This window comes from Nematostella vectensis, chromosome 7, assembly GCF_932526225.1.
Source record: "Nematostella vectensis chromosome 7, jaNemVect1.1, whole genome shotgun sequence".
Taxonomy (NCBI): domain Eukaryota; kingdom Metazoa; phylum Cnidaria; class Anthozoa; order Actiniaria; family Edwardsiidae; genus Nematostella; species Nematostella vectensis.
In genome coordinates this window covers 16,065,285-16,077,316 of record NC_064040.1, presented here as the reverse complement: position 1 = coordinate 16,077,316, position 12,032 = coordinate 16,065,285, and the positions used below count along the sequence as shown (strand labels likewise).

At 41.1% G+C, this 12,032-nt stretch overlaps 50 non-coding genes across 50 annotated transcripts; all 50 read left to right on the top strand.

Moving 5' to 3' along the window:
- The first annotated feature begins 83 nt into the window (after window positions 1–83).
- Window positions 84–156, top strand: Trnav-uac. Its single transcript has one exon. It is a non-coding gene; the product is annotated as a tRNA-Val (tRNA).
- Window positions 157–236: 80 nt separating this feature from the next.
- Window positions 237–309, top strand: Trnav-aac. The gene has a single exon. It is a non-coding gene; the product is annotated as a tRNA-Val (tRNA).
- A 164-nt stretch (window positions 310–473) lies between these two features.
- Window positions 474–546, top strand: Trnav-uac. The gene has a single exon. It is a non-coding gene; the product is annotated as a tRNA-Val (tRNA).
- An 81-nt stretch (window positions 547–627) lies between these two features.
- Trnav-cac lies at window positions 628–700 on the top strand. The gene has a single exon. It is a non-coding gene; the product is annotated as a tRNA-Val (tRNA).
- A 319-nt stretch (window positions 701–1,019) lies between these two features.
- Window positions 1,020–1,092, top strand: Trnav-aac. Its single transcript has one exon. It is a non-coding gene; the product is annotated as a tRNA-Val (tRNA).
- An 80-nt stretch (window positions 1,093–1,172) lies between these two features.
- On the top strand, window positions 1,173–1,245 carry Trnal-uaa. Its single transcript has one exon. It is a non-coding gene; the product is annotated as a tRNA-Leu (tRNA).
- Window positions 1,246–1,413: 168 nt separating this feature from the next.
- Window positions 1,414–1,486, top strand: Trnav-uac. The gene has a single exon. It is a non-coding gene; the product is annotated as a tRNA-Val (tRNA).
- Window positions 1,487–1,721: 235 nt separating this feature from the next.
- Window positions 1,722–1,794, top strand: Trnav-aac. Its single transcript has one exon. It is a non-coding gene; the product is annotated as a tRNA-Val (tRNA).
- A 227-nt stretch (window positions 1,795–2,021) lies between these two features.
- Trnav-aac lies at window positions 2,022–2,094 on the top strand. Its single transcript has one exon. It is a non-coding gene; the product is annotated as a tRNA-Val (tRNA).
- An 80-nt stretch (window positions 2,095–2,174) lies between these two features.
- On the top strand, window positions 2,175–2,248 carry Trnav-uac. Its single transcript has one exon. It is a non-coding gene; the product is annotated as a tRNA-Val (tRNA).
- A 79-nt stretch (window positions 2,249–2,327) lies between these two features.
- Window positions 2,328–2,400, top strand: Trnav-uac. Its single transcript has one exon. It is a non-coding gene; the product is annotated as a tRNA-Val (tRNA).
- Window positions 2,401–2,482: 82 nt separating this feature from the next.
- On the top strand, window positions 2,483–2,555 carry Trnav-cac. Its single transcript has one exon. It is a non-coding gene; the product is annotated as a tRNA-Val (tRNA).
- Window positions 2,556–2,722: 167 nt separating this feature from the next.
- Trnav-uac lies at window positions 2,723–2,795 on the top strand. Its single transcript has one exon. It is a non-coding gene; the product is annotated as a tRNA-Val (tRNA).
- An 82-nt stretch (window positions 2,796–2,877) lies between these two features.
- On the top strand, window positions 2,878–2,950 carry Trnav-aac. Its single transcript has one exon. It is a non-coding gene; the product is annotated as a tRNA-Val (tRNA).
- Window positions 2,951–3,184: 234 nt separating this feature from the next.
- Window positions 3,185–3,257, top strand: Trnav-uac. The gene has a single exon. It is a non-coding gene; the product is annotated as a tRNA-Val (tRNA).
- An 80-nt stretch (window positions 3,258–3,337) lies between these two features.
- Window positions 3,338–3,410, top strand: Trnav-aac. The gene has a single exon. It is a non-coding gene; the product is annotated as a tRNA-Val (tRNA).
- Window positions 3,411–3,574: 164 nt separating this feature from the next.
- Trnav-uac lies at window positions 3,575–3,647 on the top strand. The gene has a single exon. It is a non-coding gene; the product is annotated as a tRNA-Val (tRNA).
- An 81-nt stretch (window positions 3,648–3,728) lies between these two features.
- Window positions 3,729–3,801, top strand: Trnal-uaa. Its single transcript has one exon. It is a non-coding gene; the product is annotated as a tRNA-Val (tRNA).
- Window positions 3,802–4,120: 319 nt separating this feature from the next.
- Window positions 4,121–4,193, top strand: Trnav-aac. Its single transcript has one exon. It is a non-coding gene; the product is annotated as a tRNA-Val (tRNA).
- An 81-nt stretch (window positions 4,194–4,274) lies between these two features.
- Window positions 4,275–4,347, top strand: Trnav-uac. The gene has a single exon. It is a non-coding gene; the product is annotated as a tRNA-Val (tRNA).
- Window positions 4,348–4,428: 81 nt separating this feature from the next.
- Trnal-uaa lies at window positions 4,429–4,503 on the top strand. The gene has a single exon. It is a non-coding gene; the product is annotated as a tRNA-Leu (tRNA).
- Window positions 4,504–4,666: 163 nt separating this feature from the next.
- Trnav-uac lies at window positions 4,667–4,739 on the top strand. The gene has a single exon. It is a non-coding gene; the product is annotated as a tRNA-Val (tRNA).
- A 318-nt stretch (window positions 4,740–5,057) lies between these two features.
- On the top strand, window positions 5,058–5,130 carry Trnav-cac. The gene has a single exon. It is a non-coding gene; the product is annotated as a tRNA-Val (tRNA).
- A 227-nt stretch (window positions 5,131–5,357) lies between these two features.
- Window positions 5,358–5,430, top strand: Trnav-aac. Its single transcript has one exon. It is a non-coding gene; the product is annotated as a tRNA-Val (tRNA).
- Window positions 5,431–5,975: 545 nt separating this feature from the next.
- Window positions 5,976–6,048, top strand: Trnav-cac. The gene has a single exon. It is a non-coding gene; the product is annotated as a tRNA-Val (tRNA).
- A 163-nt stretch (window positions 6,049–6,211) lies between these two features.
- Trnav-aac lies at window positions 6,212–6,284 on the top strand. The gene has a single exon. It is a non-coding gene; the product is annotated as a tRNA-Val (tRNA).
- Window positions 6,285–6,511: 227 nt separating this feature from the next.
- Trnav-uac lies at window positions 6,512–6,583 on the top strand. Its single transcript has one exon. It is a non-coding gene; the product is annotated as a tRNA-Val (tRNA).
- An 80-nt stretch (window positions 6,584–6,663) lies between these two features.
- Trnav-aac lies at window positions 6,664–6,736 on the top strand. The gene has a single exon. It is a non-coding gene; the product is annotated as a tRNA-Val (tRNA).
- A 164-nt stretch (window positions 6,737–6,900) lies between these two features.
- Window positions 6,901–6,973, top strand: Trnav-uac. Its single transcript has one exon. It is a non-coding gene; the product is annotated as a tRNA-Val (tRNA).
- An 81-nt stretch (window positions 6,974–7,054) lies between these two features.
- On the top strand, window positions 7,055–7,127 carry Trnav-cac. Its single transcript has one exon. It is a non-coding gene; the product is annotated as a tRNA-Val (tRNA).
- A 319-nt stretch (window positions 7,128–7,446) lies between these two features.
- On the top strand, window positions 7,447–7,519 carry Trnav-aac. The gene has a single exon. It is a non-coding gene; the product is annotated as a tRNA-Val (tRNA).
- Window positions 7,520–7,599: 80 nt separating this feature from the next.
- On the top strand, window positions 7,600–7,672 carry Trnav-uac. Its single transcript has one exon. It is a non-coding gene; the product is annotated as a tRNA-Val (tRNA).
- An 81-nt stretch (window positions 7,673–7,753) lies between these two features.
- Window positions 7,754–7,826, top strand: Trnal-uaa. The gene has a single exon. It is a non-coding gene; the product is annotated as a tRNA-Leu (tRNA).
- A 165-nt stretch (window positions 7,827–7,991) lies between these two features.
- On the top strand, window positions 7,992–8,064 carry Trnav-uac. The gene has a single exon. It is a non-coding gene; the product is annotated as a tRNA-Val (tRNA).
- Window positions 8,065–8,298: 234 nt separating this feature from the next.
- Window positions 8,299–8,371, top strand: Trnav-aac. The gene has a single exon. It is a non-coding gene; the product is annotated as a tRNA-Val (tRNA).
- A 227-nt stretch (window positions 8,372–8,598) lies between these two features.
- On the top strand, window positions 8,599–8,671 carry Trnav-aac. The gene has a single exon. It is a non-coding gene; the product is annotated as a tRNA-Val (tRNA).
- An 80-nt stretch (window positions 8,672–8,751) lies between these two features.
- On the top strand, window positions 8,752–8,825 carry Trnav-uac. Its single transcript has one exon. It is a non-coding gene; the product is annotated as a tRNA-Val (tRNA).
- A 234-nt stretch (window positions 8,826–9,059) lies between these two features.
- Window positions 9,060–9,132, top strand: Trnav-cac. Its single transcript has one exon. It is a non-coding gene; the product is annotated as a tRNA-Val (tRNA).
- A 167-nt stretch (window positions 9,133–9,299) lies between these two features.
- Window positions 9,300–9,372, top strand: Trnav-uac. Its single transcript has one exon. It is a non-coding gene; the product is annotated as a tRNA-Val (tRNA).
- Window positions 9,373–9,454: 82 nt separating this feature from the next.
- On the top strand, window positions 9,455–9,527 carry Trnav-aac. The gene has a single exon. It is a non-coding gene; the product is annotated as a tRNA-Val (tRNA).
- A 234-nt stretch (window positions 9,528–9,761) lies between these two features.
- Trnav-uac lies at window positions 9,762–9,834 on the top strand. The gene has a single exon. It is a non-coding gene; the product is annotated as a tRNA-Val (tRNA).
- Window positions 9,835–9,914: 80 nt separating this feature from the next.
- Window positions 9,915–9,987, top strand: Trnav-aac. Its single transcript has one exon. It is a non-coding gene; the product is annotated as a tRNA-Val (tRNA).
- Window positions 9,988–10,304: 317 nt separating this feature from the next.
- On the top strand, window positions 10,305–10,377 carry Trnav-aac. The gene has a single exon. It is a non-coding gene; the product is annotated as a tRNA-Val (tRNA).
- An 80-nt stretch (window positions 10,378–10,457) lies between these two features.
- On the top strand, window positions 10,458–10,531 carry Trnav-uac. The gene has a single exon. It is a non-coding gene; the product is annotated as a tRNA-Val (tRNA).
- A 235-nt stretch (window positions 10,532–10,766) lies between these two features.
- Trnav-cac lies at window positions 10,767–10,839 on the top strand. Its single transcript has one exon. It is a non-coding gene; the product is annotated as a tRNA-Val (tRNA).
- A 167-nt stretch (window positions 10,840–11,006) lies between these two features.
- On the top strand, window positions 11,007–11,079 carry Trnav-uac. The gene has a single exon. It is a non-coding gene; the product is annotated as a tRNA-Val (tRNA).
- An 82-nt stretch (window positions 11,080–11,161) lies between these two features.
- On the top strand, window positions 11,162–11,234 carry Trnav-aac. The gene has a single exon. It is a non-coding gene; the product is annotated as a tRNA-Val (tRNA).
- A 234-nt stretch (window positions 11,235–11,468) lies between these two features.
- Trnav-uac lies at window positions 11,469–11,541 on the top strand. Its single transcript has one exon. It is a non-coding gene; the product is annotated as a tRNA-Val (tRNA).
- An 80-nt stretch (window positions 11,542–11,621) lies between these two features.
- Trnav-aac lies at window positions 11,622–11,694 on the top strand. Its single transcript has one exon. It is a non-coding gene; the product is annotated as a tRNA-Val (tRNA).
- Window positions 11,695–11,858: 164 nt separating this feature from the next.
- Window positions 11,859–11,931, top strand: Trnav-uac. The gene has a single exon. It is a non-coding gene; the product is annotated as a tRNA-Val (tRNA).
- Window positions 11,932–12,032: the final 101 nt, after the last annotated feature.

Below are 12,032 nucleotides of genomic sequence, written 5' to 3'. Positions count from 1 at the left end.
CATTTTTTAAATTTTTTTGGTGTTGGTGCATCGATATGATGACATCGAATGAAAACGAATTTAATAGGAGAGAAAATTGTGAACTTTCCGTAGTGTAGTGGTTATCACGTCTGCTTTACACGCAGAAGGTCCCCAGTTCGAACCTGGGCGGAAACATTATTTAATTGTTTTGCCGTTGGTGCATCGATATGATGACATCGAATGAAAACGAATTTATTAGGAGAGAAAATTGTGAAGTTTCCGTAGTGTAGTAGTTATCACGTCTGCCTAACACGCAGAAGGTCCCCAATTCGAGCCTGGGCGGAAACATTATTTAAATTTTTTTGGCGTTGGTGCATCCATATGATGACATCGAATAAAACCGAATTTAATTAGGTAGCTTGGGAGGAAATATTTTGTTATTTTTTTTGCGGATGGTGTACAATATGATGACATCAAATGACACCGCATTTAATAGGACAGAAAATCGTGAAGTTTCCGTAGTGTAGTGGTTATCACGTCTGCTTTACACGCAGAAGGTCCCCAGTTCGAGCCTGGGCGGAAACATTTTGTTATTTTTTTTTGCGGATGGGGTACAATATGATGACATCAAATGACACCGCATTTAATAGGAGAGATAATCGTGAAGTTTCCGTAGTGTAGTGGTTATCACGTCTGCCTCACACGCAGAAGGTCCCCAGTTCGAGCCTGGGCGGAAACATTATTTAAATTTTTTGCCGTTGGTGCATCCATATGATGACATCGAGTAAAACCGCATTTAATTAGGGAGACTTGGCGGAAGTATTTTGTTATTTTTTTTTGCGGATGGGGTACAATATGATGACATCAAATGACACCACATTTAATAGGAGAGTTAATCGTGAAGTTTCCGTAGTGTAGTTTTTATCAAGTTTGCTTCACACGCAGAATAGGTCCCAAGTTCGAGCTCCGCCGGGACATTTTTTATTTTTTTTTGCGGTTGGTGCATCGATATGATGGCATCGAATGAAAACGAATTTATTAGGAGAGAAAATTGTGAAGTTTCCGTAGTGTAGTAGTTATCACGTCTGCCTAACACGCAGAAGGTCCCCAGTTCGAGCCTGGGCGGAAACATTTTATTATTTTTTTTGCGGATGGGGTACAATATGATGACATCAAATGGCACCGCATTTAATAGGAGAGATAATCGTGAAGTTTCCGTAGTGTAGTGGTTATCACGTCTGCTTTAAACGCAGAAGGTCCCCAGTTCGAGCCTGGGCGGAGTCATTAGTTTAATTTTTTGACGTTGGTGCATCCATATGATGACATCGGATGTAACCGCATTTAATTAGGGAGCCTGGGCTGAAATATATATATATATATTTTTTTTTACGGATGGGGTACAATATGATGACATCAAATGACACCGCATTTAATAGGAGAGATAATAGTGAAGTTTCAGTAGTGTAGTGGTTATCACGTCTGCTTTACACGCAGAAGGTCCCCAGTTCAAGCCTGGGCGTAAACATTTTGTTATTTTTTTTTTCGGATGGGGTACAATATGATGACATCAAATGACACCGCATTTAAAAGGAGAGAAAATCGTGAAGTTTCCTTATTGTAGTGGTTATCACGTCTGCTTTACACGCAGAAGGTCCCCAGTTCGAGAATCGGCGGATACATTTTGTTATTTTTTTTTGCGGATGGGGTACAATATGATGACATCAAATGACACCGCATTTAATAGGAGAGATAATCGTGAAGTTTCCGCAGTGTAGTGGTTATCACGTCTGCCTAACACGCAGAAGGTCCCCAGTTCTAGCCTGGGCGGAAACATTTTTTTTTTGCCTATGGGGTACAATATGATGACGTCAAATGACACCGCATTTAATAGGGGAGAAAGTCGTGAAGTTTCCGTAGTGTAGTGTTTATCACGTCTGCTTTACACGAAGAAGGTCCCAAGTTCGAGCCCCGCTTTGACATTTTTTAAATTCCTTTGCCGTTGGTGCATCGATATGATGACATCGAATGAAAACGAATTTAATAGGAGAGAAAATTGTGAAGTTTCCGTAGTGTAGTGGTTATCACGTCTGACTAACACGCAGAAGGTCCCCAGTTCGAGCCTGGGCGGAAACATTTTATTATTTTTTTTGCGGATGGGGTACAATATGATGACATCAAATGACACCGCATTTAATAGGATAGAAAATCGTGAAGTTTCCGTAGTGTAGTGGTTATCACGTCTGCTTTACACGCAGAAGGTCCCCAGTTCGAGCCTGGGCGGAACATTATTTTATTTTTTTTGCCGTTTGTGCATCCATATGATGACATCGAATAAAACCGCATTTAATAGGAGAGAAAATCGTGAAGTTTCCGTAGTGCAGTGGTTATCACGTCTGCTTTACACGCAGAAGGTCCCCAGTTCGAGGCTGGGAGGAAACATTTTGTTATATTTTTTTTGCGGATGGGGTACAATATGATGACATCAAATGACACCGCATTTAATAGGAGAGAAAATCGTGAAGTTTCCGTAGTGTAGTGGTTATCACGTCTGCCTCACACGCAGAAGGTCCCCTGTTCGAGCCTGGGCGGAAACATTATTTTAATTTTTTGCCGTTGGTGCATCCATATGATGACATCGAATGCAACCGCATTTAATTAGGGAGCCTGTGCGGGAATATATATATATATATATTTTTTGCGGATGGGGTACAATATGATGACATCAAATGACACCGCATTTAATAGGAGAGATAATCGTAAAGTTTCCGTAGTGTAGTGGTTATCACGTCTGCTTTACACACAGAAGGTCCCCAGTTCGAGCCTAGGCGGAAACGTTTTGTTATTTTTTTTTTGCGGATGGGGTACAATATGATGACATCAAATGACACTGCATTTAATAGGAGAGAAAATCGTGAAGTGTCCGTAGTGTAGTGGTTATCACGTCTGCCTAACACGCAGAAGGTCCCCAGTTCGAGCCTGGGCGGAAACATTATTTTTTTTTTTTTGCGGATGGGGTACAATATGATGACTTCAAATGACACCGCATTTAATATGGGAGAAAGTCGTAAAGTTTCCGTAGTGTAGTGGTTATCACGTCTGCCTAACACGCAAAATGTCCCCTGCTCGAGCATGGGCGGAAACATTATTTAAATTTTTTTGCCGTTGGTGCATCGATATGATGACATCGAATGAAAACGAATTTAATAGGAGAGAAAATTGTGAAGTTTCCGTAGTGTAGTGGTTATCACGTCTGCTTTACACGCAGAAGGTCCCAAGTTCGAACCTGGGCGGAAACATTATTTAATTGTTTTGCCGTTGGTGCATCGATATGATGACATCGAATGAAAACGAATTTATTAGGAGAGAAAATTGTGAAGTTTCCGTAGTGTAGTAGTTATCACGTCTGCCTAACACGCAGAAGGTCCCCAGTTCGAGCCTGGGCGGAAACATTATTTAAATTTTTTTGGCGATGGTGCATCCATATGATGACATCGAATAAAACCGAATTTAATTAGGTAGCTTGGGAGGAAATATTTTGTTATTTTTTTTGCGGATGGTGTACAAAATGATGACATCAAATGACACCGCATTTAATAGGAGAGAAAATCGTGAAGTTTCCGTAGTGTAGTGGTTATCAAGTCTGCTTTACACGCAGAAGGTCCCCAGTTCGAGCCTGGGCGGAAACATTTTGTTATTTTTTTTTGCGGATGGGGTACAATATGATGACATCAAATGACACCGCATTTAATAGGAGAGATAATCGTGAAGTTTCCGTAGTGTAGTGGTTATCACGTCTGCCTCACACGCAGAAGGTCCCCAGTTCGAGCCTGGGCGGAAACATTATTTAAATTTTTTGCCGTTGGTGCATCCATATGATGACATCGAATAAAACCGAATTTAATTAGGGAGCCTTGGCGGAAGTATTTTGTTATTTTTTTTTGCGGATGGGGTACAATATGATGACATCAAATGACACCACATTTAATAGGAGAGTTAATCGTGAAGTTTCCGTAGCGTAGTTTTTATCAAGTTTGCTTCACACGCAGAATAGGTCCCAAGTTCGAGCTCTGCCGGGACATTTTTTAATTTATTTTGCGGTTGGTGCATCGATATGATGGCATCGAATGAAAACGAATTTATTAGGAGCGAAAATTGTGAAGTTTCCGTAGTGTAGTAGTTATCACGTCTGCCTAACACGCAGAAGGTCCCCAGTTCGAGCCTGGGCGGAAACATTTTATTATTTTTTTTTGCGGATGGGGTACAATATGATGACATCAAATGACACCGCATTTAATAGGAGAGAAAATCGTGAAGTTTCCGTAGTGTAGTGGTTATCACGTCTGCTTTACACGCAGAAGGTCCCCAGTTCGAGCCTGGGCGGAAACATTTTGTTATTTTTTTTTGCGGATGGGGTACAATATGATGACATCAAATGACACCGCATTTAATAGGAGAGATAATCGTGAAGTTTCCGTAGTGTAGTGGTTATCACGTCTGCTTTAAACGCAGAAGGTCCCCAGTTCGAGCCTGGGCGGAATAATTATTTTAATTTTTTGCCGTTGGTGCATCCATATGATGACATCGGATGTAACCGCATTTAATTAGGGAGCCTGGGCTGAAATATATATATATTTTTTTTTTACGGATGGGGTACAATAAGATGACATCAAATGACACCGCATTTAATAGGAGAGATAATAGTGAAGTTTCCGTAGTGTAGTGGTTATCACGTCTGCTTTACACGCAGAAGGTCCCCAGTTCGAGCCTGGGCGAAAACATTATTTAAATCTTTTGCCGTTGGTGCATCCATATGATGACATCGAATAAAACCGAATATAATTAGGGAGCCTGGGCGGAAACATTTTGTTATTTTTTTTTTGCGGATGGGGTACATTATGATGACATCAAATGACACCGCATTTAAAAGGAGAGAAAATCGTGAAGTTTCCTTAGTGTAGTGGTTATCACGTCTGCTTTACACGCAGAAGCTCCCCAGTTCGAGCCTCGGCGGATACATTTTGTTATTTTTTTTTAGGATGGGGTACAATATGATGACATCAAATGACACCGCATTTAATAGGAGAGATAATCGTGAAGTTTCCGTAGTGTAGTGGTTATCACGTCTGCCTCACACGCAGAAGGTCCCCAGTTCGAGCCTGGGCGGAAACATTTTTTTTTTGCCTATGGGGTACAATATGATGACGTCAAATGACACCGCATTTAATAGGGGAGAAAGTCGTGAAGTTTCCGTAGTGTAGTGTTTATCACGTCTGCTTTACACGAAGAAGGTCCCAAGTTCGAGCCCCGCCGGGACATTTTTTAAATTCCTTTGCCGTTGGTGCATCGATATGATGACCTTGAATGAAAACGAATTTAATAGGAGAGAAAATTGTGAAGTTTCCGTAGTGTAGTGGTTATCACGTCTGCCTAACACGCAGAAGGTCCCCAGTTCGAGCCTGGGCGGAAACATTTTATTATTTTTTTTTTGCGGATGGGGTACAATATGATGACATCAAATGACACCGCATTTAATAGGATAGAAAATCGTGAAGTTTCCGTAGTGTAGTGGTTATCACGTCTGCTTTACACGTAGAAGGTCCCCAGTTCCAGCCTGGGCGGAACATTATTTTAATTTTTTTGCCGTTTGTGCATCCATATGATGACATCGAATAAAACAGCATTTAATAGGAGAGAAAATCGTGAAGTTTCCGTAGTGCAGTGGTTATCACGTCTGCTTTACACGCAGAAGGTCCCCAGTTCGAGGATGGGAGGAAACATTTTGTTATATTTTTTTTGCGGATGGGGTACAATATGATGACATCAAATGACACCGCATTTAATAGGAGAGAAAATCGTGAAGTTTCCGTAGTGCAGTGGTTATCACGTCTGCTTTACACGCAGAATGTCCCCAGTTCGAGGCTGGGAGGAAACATTTTGTTATATTTTTTTTGCGGATGGGGTACAATATGATGACATCAAATGACACCGCATTTAATAGGAGAGATAATCGTGAAGTTTCCGTAGTGTAGTGGTTATCACGTCTGCCTCACACGCAGAAGGTCCCCAGTTCGAGCCTGGGCGGAAACATTATTTAAATTTTTTGCCGTTGGTGCATCCATATGATGACATCGAGTAAAACCGCATTTAATTAGGGAGCCTTGGCGGAAGTATTTTGTTATTTTTTTTGCGGATGGGGTACAATATGATGACATCAAATGACACCACATTTAATAGGAGAGATAATCGTGAAGTTTCCGTAGTGTAGTGGTTATCATGTCTGCCTAACACGCAGAAGGTCCCCAGTTCGGGCCTGGGCGGAAACATTTTTTTTTTGCCTATGGGGTACAATATGATGACGTCAAATGACACCGCAATTAATAGGGGAGAAAGTCGTGAAGTTTCCGTAGTGTAGTGTTTATCATGTCTGCTTTACACGCGAAAGGTCCCAAGTTCGAGCCCCGCCAGGACATTTTTTAAATTTTTTTGCCGTTGGTGCATCTATATGATGACATCGAATGAAAACGAATTTAATAGGAGAGAAAATTGTGAACTTTCCGTAGTGTAGTGGTATCACGTCTGCTTTACACGCAGAAGGTCCCCAGTTCGAACCTGGGCGGAAACATTATTTAATTGTTTTGCCGTTGGTGCATCGATATGATGACATCGAATGAAAACGAATTTATTAGGAGAGAAAATTGTGAAGTTTCCGTAGTGTAGTAGTTATCACGTCTGCCTAACACGCAGAAGGTCCCCAATTCGAGCCTGGGCGGAAACATTATTTAATTTTTTTTGGCGTTGGTGCATCCATATGATGACATCGAATAAAACCGAATTTAATTAGGTAGCTTGGGAGGAAATATTTTGTTATTTTTTTTGCGGATGGTGTACAATATGATGACATCAAATGACACCGCATTTAATAGGAGAGAAAATCGTGAAGTTTCCGTAGTGTAGTGGTTATCACGTCTGCTTTACACGCAGAAGGTCCCCAGTTCGAGCCTGGGCGGAAACATTTTGTTATTTTTTTTTGCGGATGGGGTACAATATGATGACATCAAATGACACCGCATTTAATAGGAGAGATAATCGTGAAGTTTCCGTAGTGTAGTGGTTATCACGTCTGCCTCACACGCAGAAGGTCCCCAGTTCGAGCCTGGGCGGAAACATTATTTAAATTTTTTGCCGTTGGTGCATCCATATGATGACATCGAGTAAAACCGCATTTAATTAGGGAGACTTGGCGGAAGTATTTTGTTTTTTTTTTTTGCGGATGGGGTACAATATGATGACATCAAATGACACCACATTTAATAGGAGAGTTAATCGTGAAGTTTCCGTAGTGTAGTTTTTATCAAGTTTGCTTCACACGCAGAATAGGTCCCAAGTTCGAGCTCCGCCGGGACATTTTTTATTTTTTTTTGCGGTTGGTGCATCGATATGATGGCATCGAATGAAAACGAATTTATTAGGAGAGAAAATTGTGAAGTTTCCGTAGTGTAGTAGTTATCACGTCTGCCTAACACGCAGAAGGTCCCCAGTTCGAGCCTGGGCGGAAACATTTTATTATTTTTTTTGCGGATGGGGTACAATATGATGACATCAAATGACACCGCATTTAATAGGAGAGAAAATCGTGAAGTTTCCGTAGTGTAGTGGTTATCACGTCTGCTTTACACGCAGAAGGTCCCCAGTTCGAGCCTGGGCGGAAACACTTTGTTATTTTTTTTTGCGGATGGGGTACAATATGATGACATCAAATGGCACCGCATTTAATAGGAGAGATAATCGTGAAGTTTCCGTAGTGTAGTGGTTATCACGTCTGCTTTAAACGCAGAAGGTCCCCTGTTCGAGCCTGGGCGGAGTCATTATTTTAATTTTTTGCCGTTGGTGCATCCATATGATGACATCGGATGTAACCGCATTTAATTAGGGAGCCTGGGCTGAAATATATATATAAATTTTTTTTACGGATGGGGTACAATATGATGACATCAAATGACACCGCATTTAATAGGAGAGATAATAGTGAAGTTTCAGTAGTGTAGTGGTTATCACGTCTGCTTTACACGCAGAAGGTCCCCAGTTCAAGCCTGGGCGTAAACATTTTGTTATTTTTTTTTTCGGAAGGGGTACAATATGATGACATCAAATGACACCGCATTTAAAAGGAGAGAAAATCGTGAAGTTTCCTTATTGTAGTGGTTATCACGTCTGCTTTACACGCAGAAGGTCCCCAGTTCGAGAATCGGCGGATACATTTTGTTATTTTTTTTTAGGATGGGGTACAATATGATGACATCAAATGACACCGCATTTAATAGGAGAGATAATCGTGAAGTTTCCGTAGTGTAGTGGTTATCACGTCTGCCTAACACGCAGAAGGTCCCCAGTTCTAGCCTGGGCGGAAACATTTTTTTTTTGCCTATGGGGTACAATATGATGACGTCAAATGACACCGCATTTAATAGGGGAGAAAGTCGTGAAGTTTCCGTAGTGTAGTGTTTATCACGTCTGCTTTACACGAAGAAGGTCCCAAGTTCGAGCCCCGCTTTGACATTTTTTAAATTCCTTTGCCGTTGGTGCATCGATATGATGACATCGAATGAAAACGAATTTAATAGGAGAGAAAATTGTGAAGTTTCCGTAGTGTAGTGGTTATCACGTCTGACTAACACGCAGAAGGTCCCCAGTTCGAGCCTGGGCGGAAACATTTTATTATTTTTTTTGCGGATGGGGTACAATATGATGACATCAAATGACACCGCATTTAATAGGATAGAAAATCGTGAAGTTTCCGTAGTGTAGTGGTTATCACGTCTGCTTTACACGCAGAAGGTCCCCAGTTCGAGCCTGGGCGGAACATTATTTTATATTTTTTGCCGTTTGTGCATCCATATGATGACATCGAATAAAACCGCATTTAATAGGAGAGAAAATCGTGAAGTTTCAGTAGTGCAGTGGTTATCACGTCTGCTTTACACGCAGAAGGTCCCCAGTTCGAGGCTGGGAGGAAACATTTTGTTATATTTTTTTTGCGGATGGGGTACAATATGATGACATCAAATGACACCGCATTTAATAGGAGAGAAAATCGTGAAGTTTCCGTAGTGTAGTGGTTATCACGTCTGCCTCACACGCAGAAGGTCCCCTGTTCGAGCCTGGGCGGAAACATTATTTTAATTTTTTGCCGTTGGTGCATCCATATGATGACATCGAATGCAACCGCATTTAATTAGGGAGCCTGTGCGGGAATATATATATATATATATTTTTTGCGGATGGGGTACAATATGATGACATCAAATGACACCGCATTTAATAGGAGAGATAATCGTAAAGTTTCCGTAGTGTAGTGGTTATCACGTCTGCTTTACACACAGAAGGTCCCCAGTTCGAGCCTAGGCGGAAACGTTTTGTTAATTTTTTTTTGCGGATGGGGTACAATATGATGACATCAAATGACACTGCATTTAATAGGAGAGAAAATCGTGAAGTGTCCGTAGTGTAGTGGTTATCACGTCTGCCTAACACGCAGAAGGTCCCCAGTTCGAGCCTGGGCGGAAACATTATTATTTTTTTTTTGCGGATGGGGTACAATATGATGACTTCAAATGACACCGCATTTAATATGGGAGAAAGTCGTAAAGTTTCCGTAGTGTAGTGGTTATCACGTCTGCCTAACACGCAAAATGTCCCCTGCTCGAGCATGGGCGGAAATATTATTTAAATTTTTTTGCCGTTGGTGCATCGATATGATGACATCGAATGAAAACGAATTTAATAGGAGAGAAAATTGTGAAGTTTCCGTAGTGTAGTGGTTATCACGTCTGCTTTACACGCAGAAGGTCCCCAGTTCGAACCTGGGCGGAAACATTATTTAATTGTTTTGCCGTTGGTGCATCGATATGATGACATCGAATGAAAACGAATTTATTAGGAGAGAAAATTGTGAAGTTTCCGTAGTGTAGTAGTTATCACGTCTGCCTAACACGCAGAAGGTCCCCAGTTCGAGCCTGGGCGGAAACATTATTTAAATTTTTTTGGCGATGGTGCATCCATATGATGACATCGAATAAAACCGAATTTAATTAGGTAGCTTGGGAGGAAATATTTTGTTATTTTTTTTGCGGATGGTGTACAAAATGATGACATCAAATGACACCGCATTTAATAGGAGAGAAAATCGTGAAGTTTCCGTAGTGTAGTGTTTATCACGTCTGCTTTACACGAAGAAGGTCCCAAGTTCGAGCCCCGCTTTGACATTTTTTAAATTCCTTTGCCGTTGGTGCATCGATATGATGACATCGAATGAAAACGAATTTAATAGGAGAGAAAATTGTGAAGTTTCCGTAGTGTAGTGGTTATCACGTCTGACTAACACGCAGAAGGTCCCCAGTTCGAGCCTGGGCGGAAACATTTTATTATTTTTTTTGCGGATGGGGTACAATATGATGACATCAAATGACACCGCATTTAATAGGATAGAAAATCGTGAAGTTTCCGTAGTGTAGTGGTTATCACGTCTGCTTTACACGCAGAAGGTCCCCAGTTCGAGCCTGGGCGGAACATTATTTTTATTTTTTTTGCCGTTTGTGCATCCATATGATGACATCGAATAAAACCGCATTTAATAGGAGAGAAAATCGTGAAGTTTCAGTAGTGCAGTGGTTATCACGTCTGCTTTACACGCAGAAGGTCCCCAGTTCGAGGCTGGGAGGAAACATTTTGTTATATTTTTTTTGCGGATGGGGTACAATATGATGACATCAAATGACACCGCATTTAATAGGAGAGAAAATCGTGAAGTTTCCGTAGTGTAGTGGTTATCACGTCTGCCTCACACGCAGAAGGTCCCCTGTTCGAGCCTGGGCGGAAACATTATTTTAATTTTTTGCCGTTGGTGCATCCATATGATGACATCGAATGCAACCGCATTTAATTAGGGAGCCTGTGCGGGAATATATATATATATATATTTTTTGCGGATGGGGTACAATATGATGACATCAAATGACACCGCATTTAATAGGAGAGATAATCGTAAAGTTTCCGTAGTGTAGTGGTTATCACGTCTGCTTTACACACAGAAGGTCCCCAGTTCGAGCCTAGGCGGAAACGTTTTGTTAATTTTTTTTTGCGGATGGGGTACAATATGATGACATCAAATGACACTGCATTTAATAGGAGAGAAAATCGTGAAGTGTCCGTAGTGTAGTGGTTATCACGTCTGCCTAACACGCAGAAGGTCCCCAGTTCGAGCCTGGGCGGAAACATTATTATTTTTTTTTTGCGGATGGGGTACAATATGATGACTTCAAATGACACCGCATTTAATATGGGAGAAAGTCGTAAAGTTTCCGTAGTGTAGTGGTTATCACGTCTGCCTAACACGCAAAATGTCCCCTGCTCGAGCATGGGCGGAAACATTATTTAAATTTTTTTGCCGTTGGTGCATCGATATGATGACATCGAATGAAAACGAATTTAATAGGAGAGAAAATTGTGAAGTTTCCGTAGTGTAGTGGTTATCACGTCTGCTTTACACGCAGAAGGTCCCCAGTTCGAACCTGGGCGGAAACATTATTTAATTGTTTTGCCGTTGGTGCATCGATATGATGACATCGAATGAAAACGAATTTATTAGGAGAGAAAATTGTGAAGTTTCCGTAGTGTAGTAGTTATCACGTCTGCCTAACACGCAGAAGGTCCCCAGTTCGAGCCTGGGCGGAAACATTATTTAAATTTTTTTGGCGATGGTGCATCCATATGATGACATCGAATAAAACCGAATTTAATTAGGTAGCTTGGGAAGAAATATTTTGTTATTTTTTTTGCGGATGGTGTACAAAATGATGACATCAAATGACACCGCATTTAATAGGAGAGAAAATCGTGAAGTTTCCGTAGTGTAGTGGTTATCAAGTCTGCTTTACACGCAGAAGGTCCCCAGTTCGAGCCTGGGCGGAAACATTTTGTTATTTTTTTTTTCGGATGGGGTACAATATGATGACATCAAATGACACCGCATTTAAAAGGAGAGAAAATCGTGAAGTTTCCTTATTGTAGTGGTT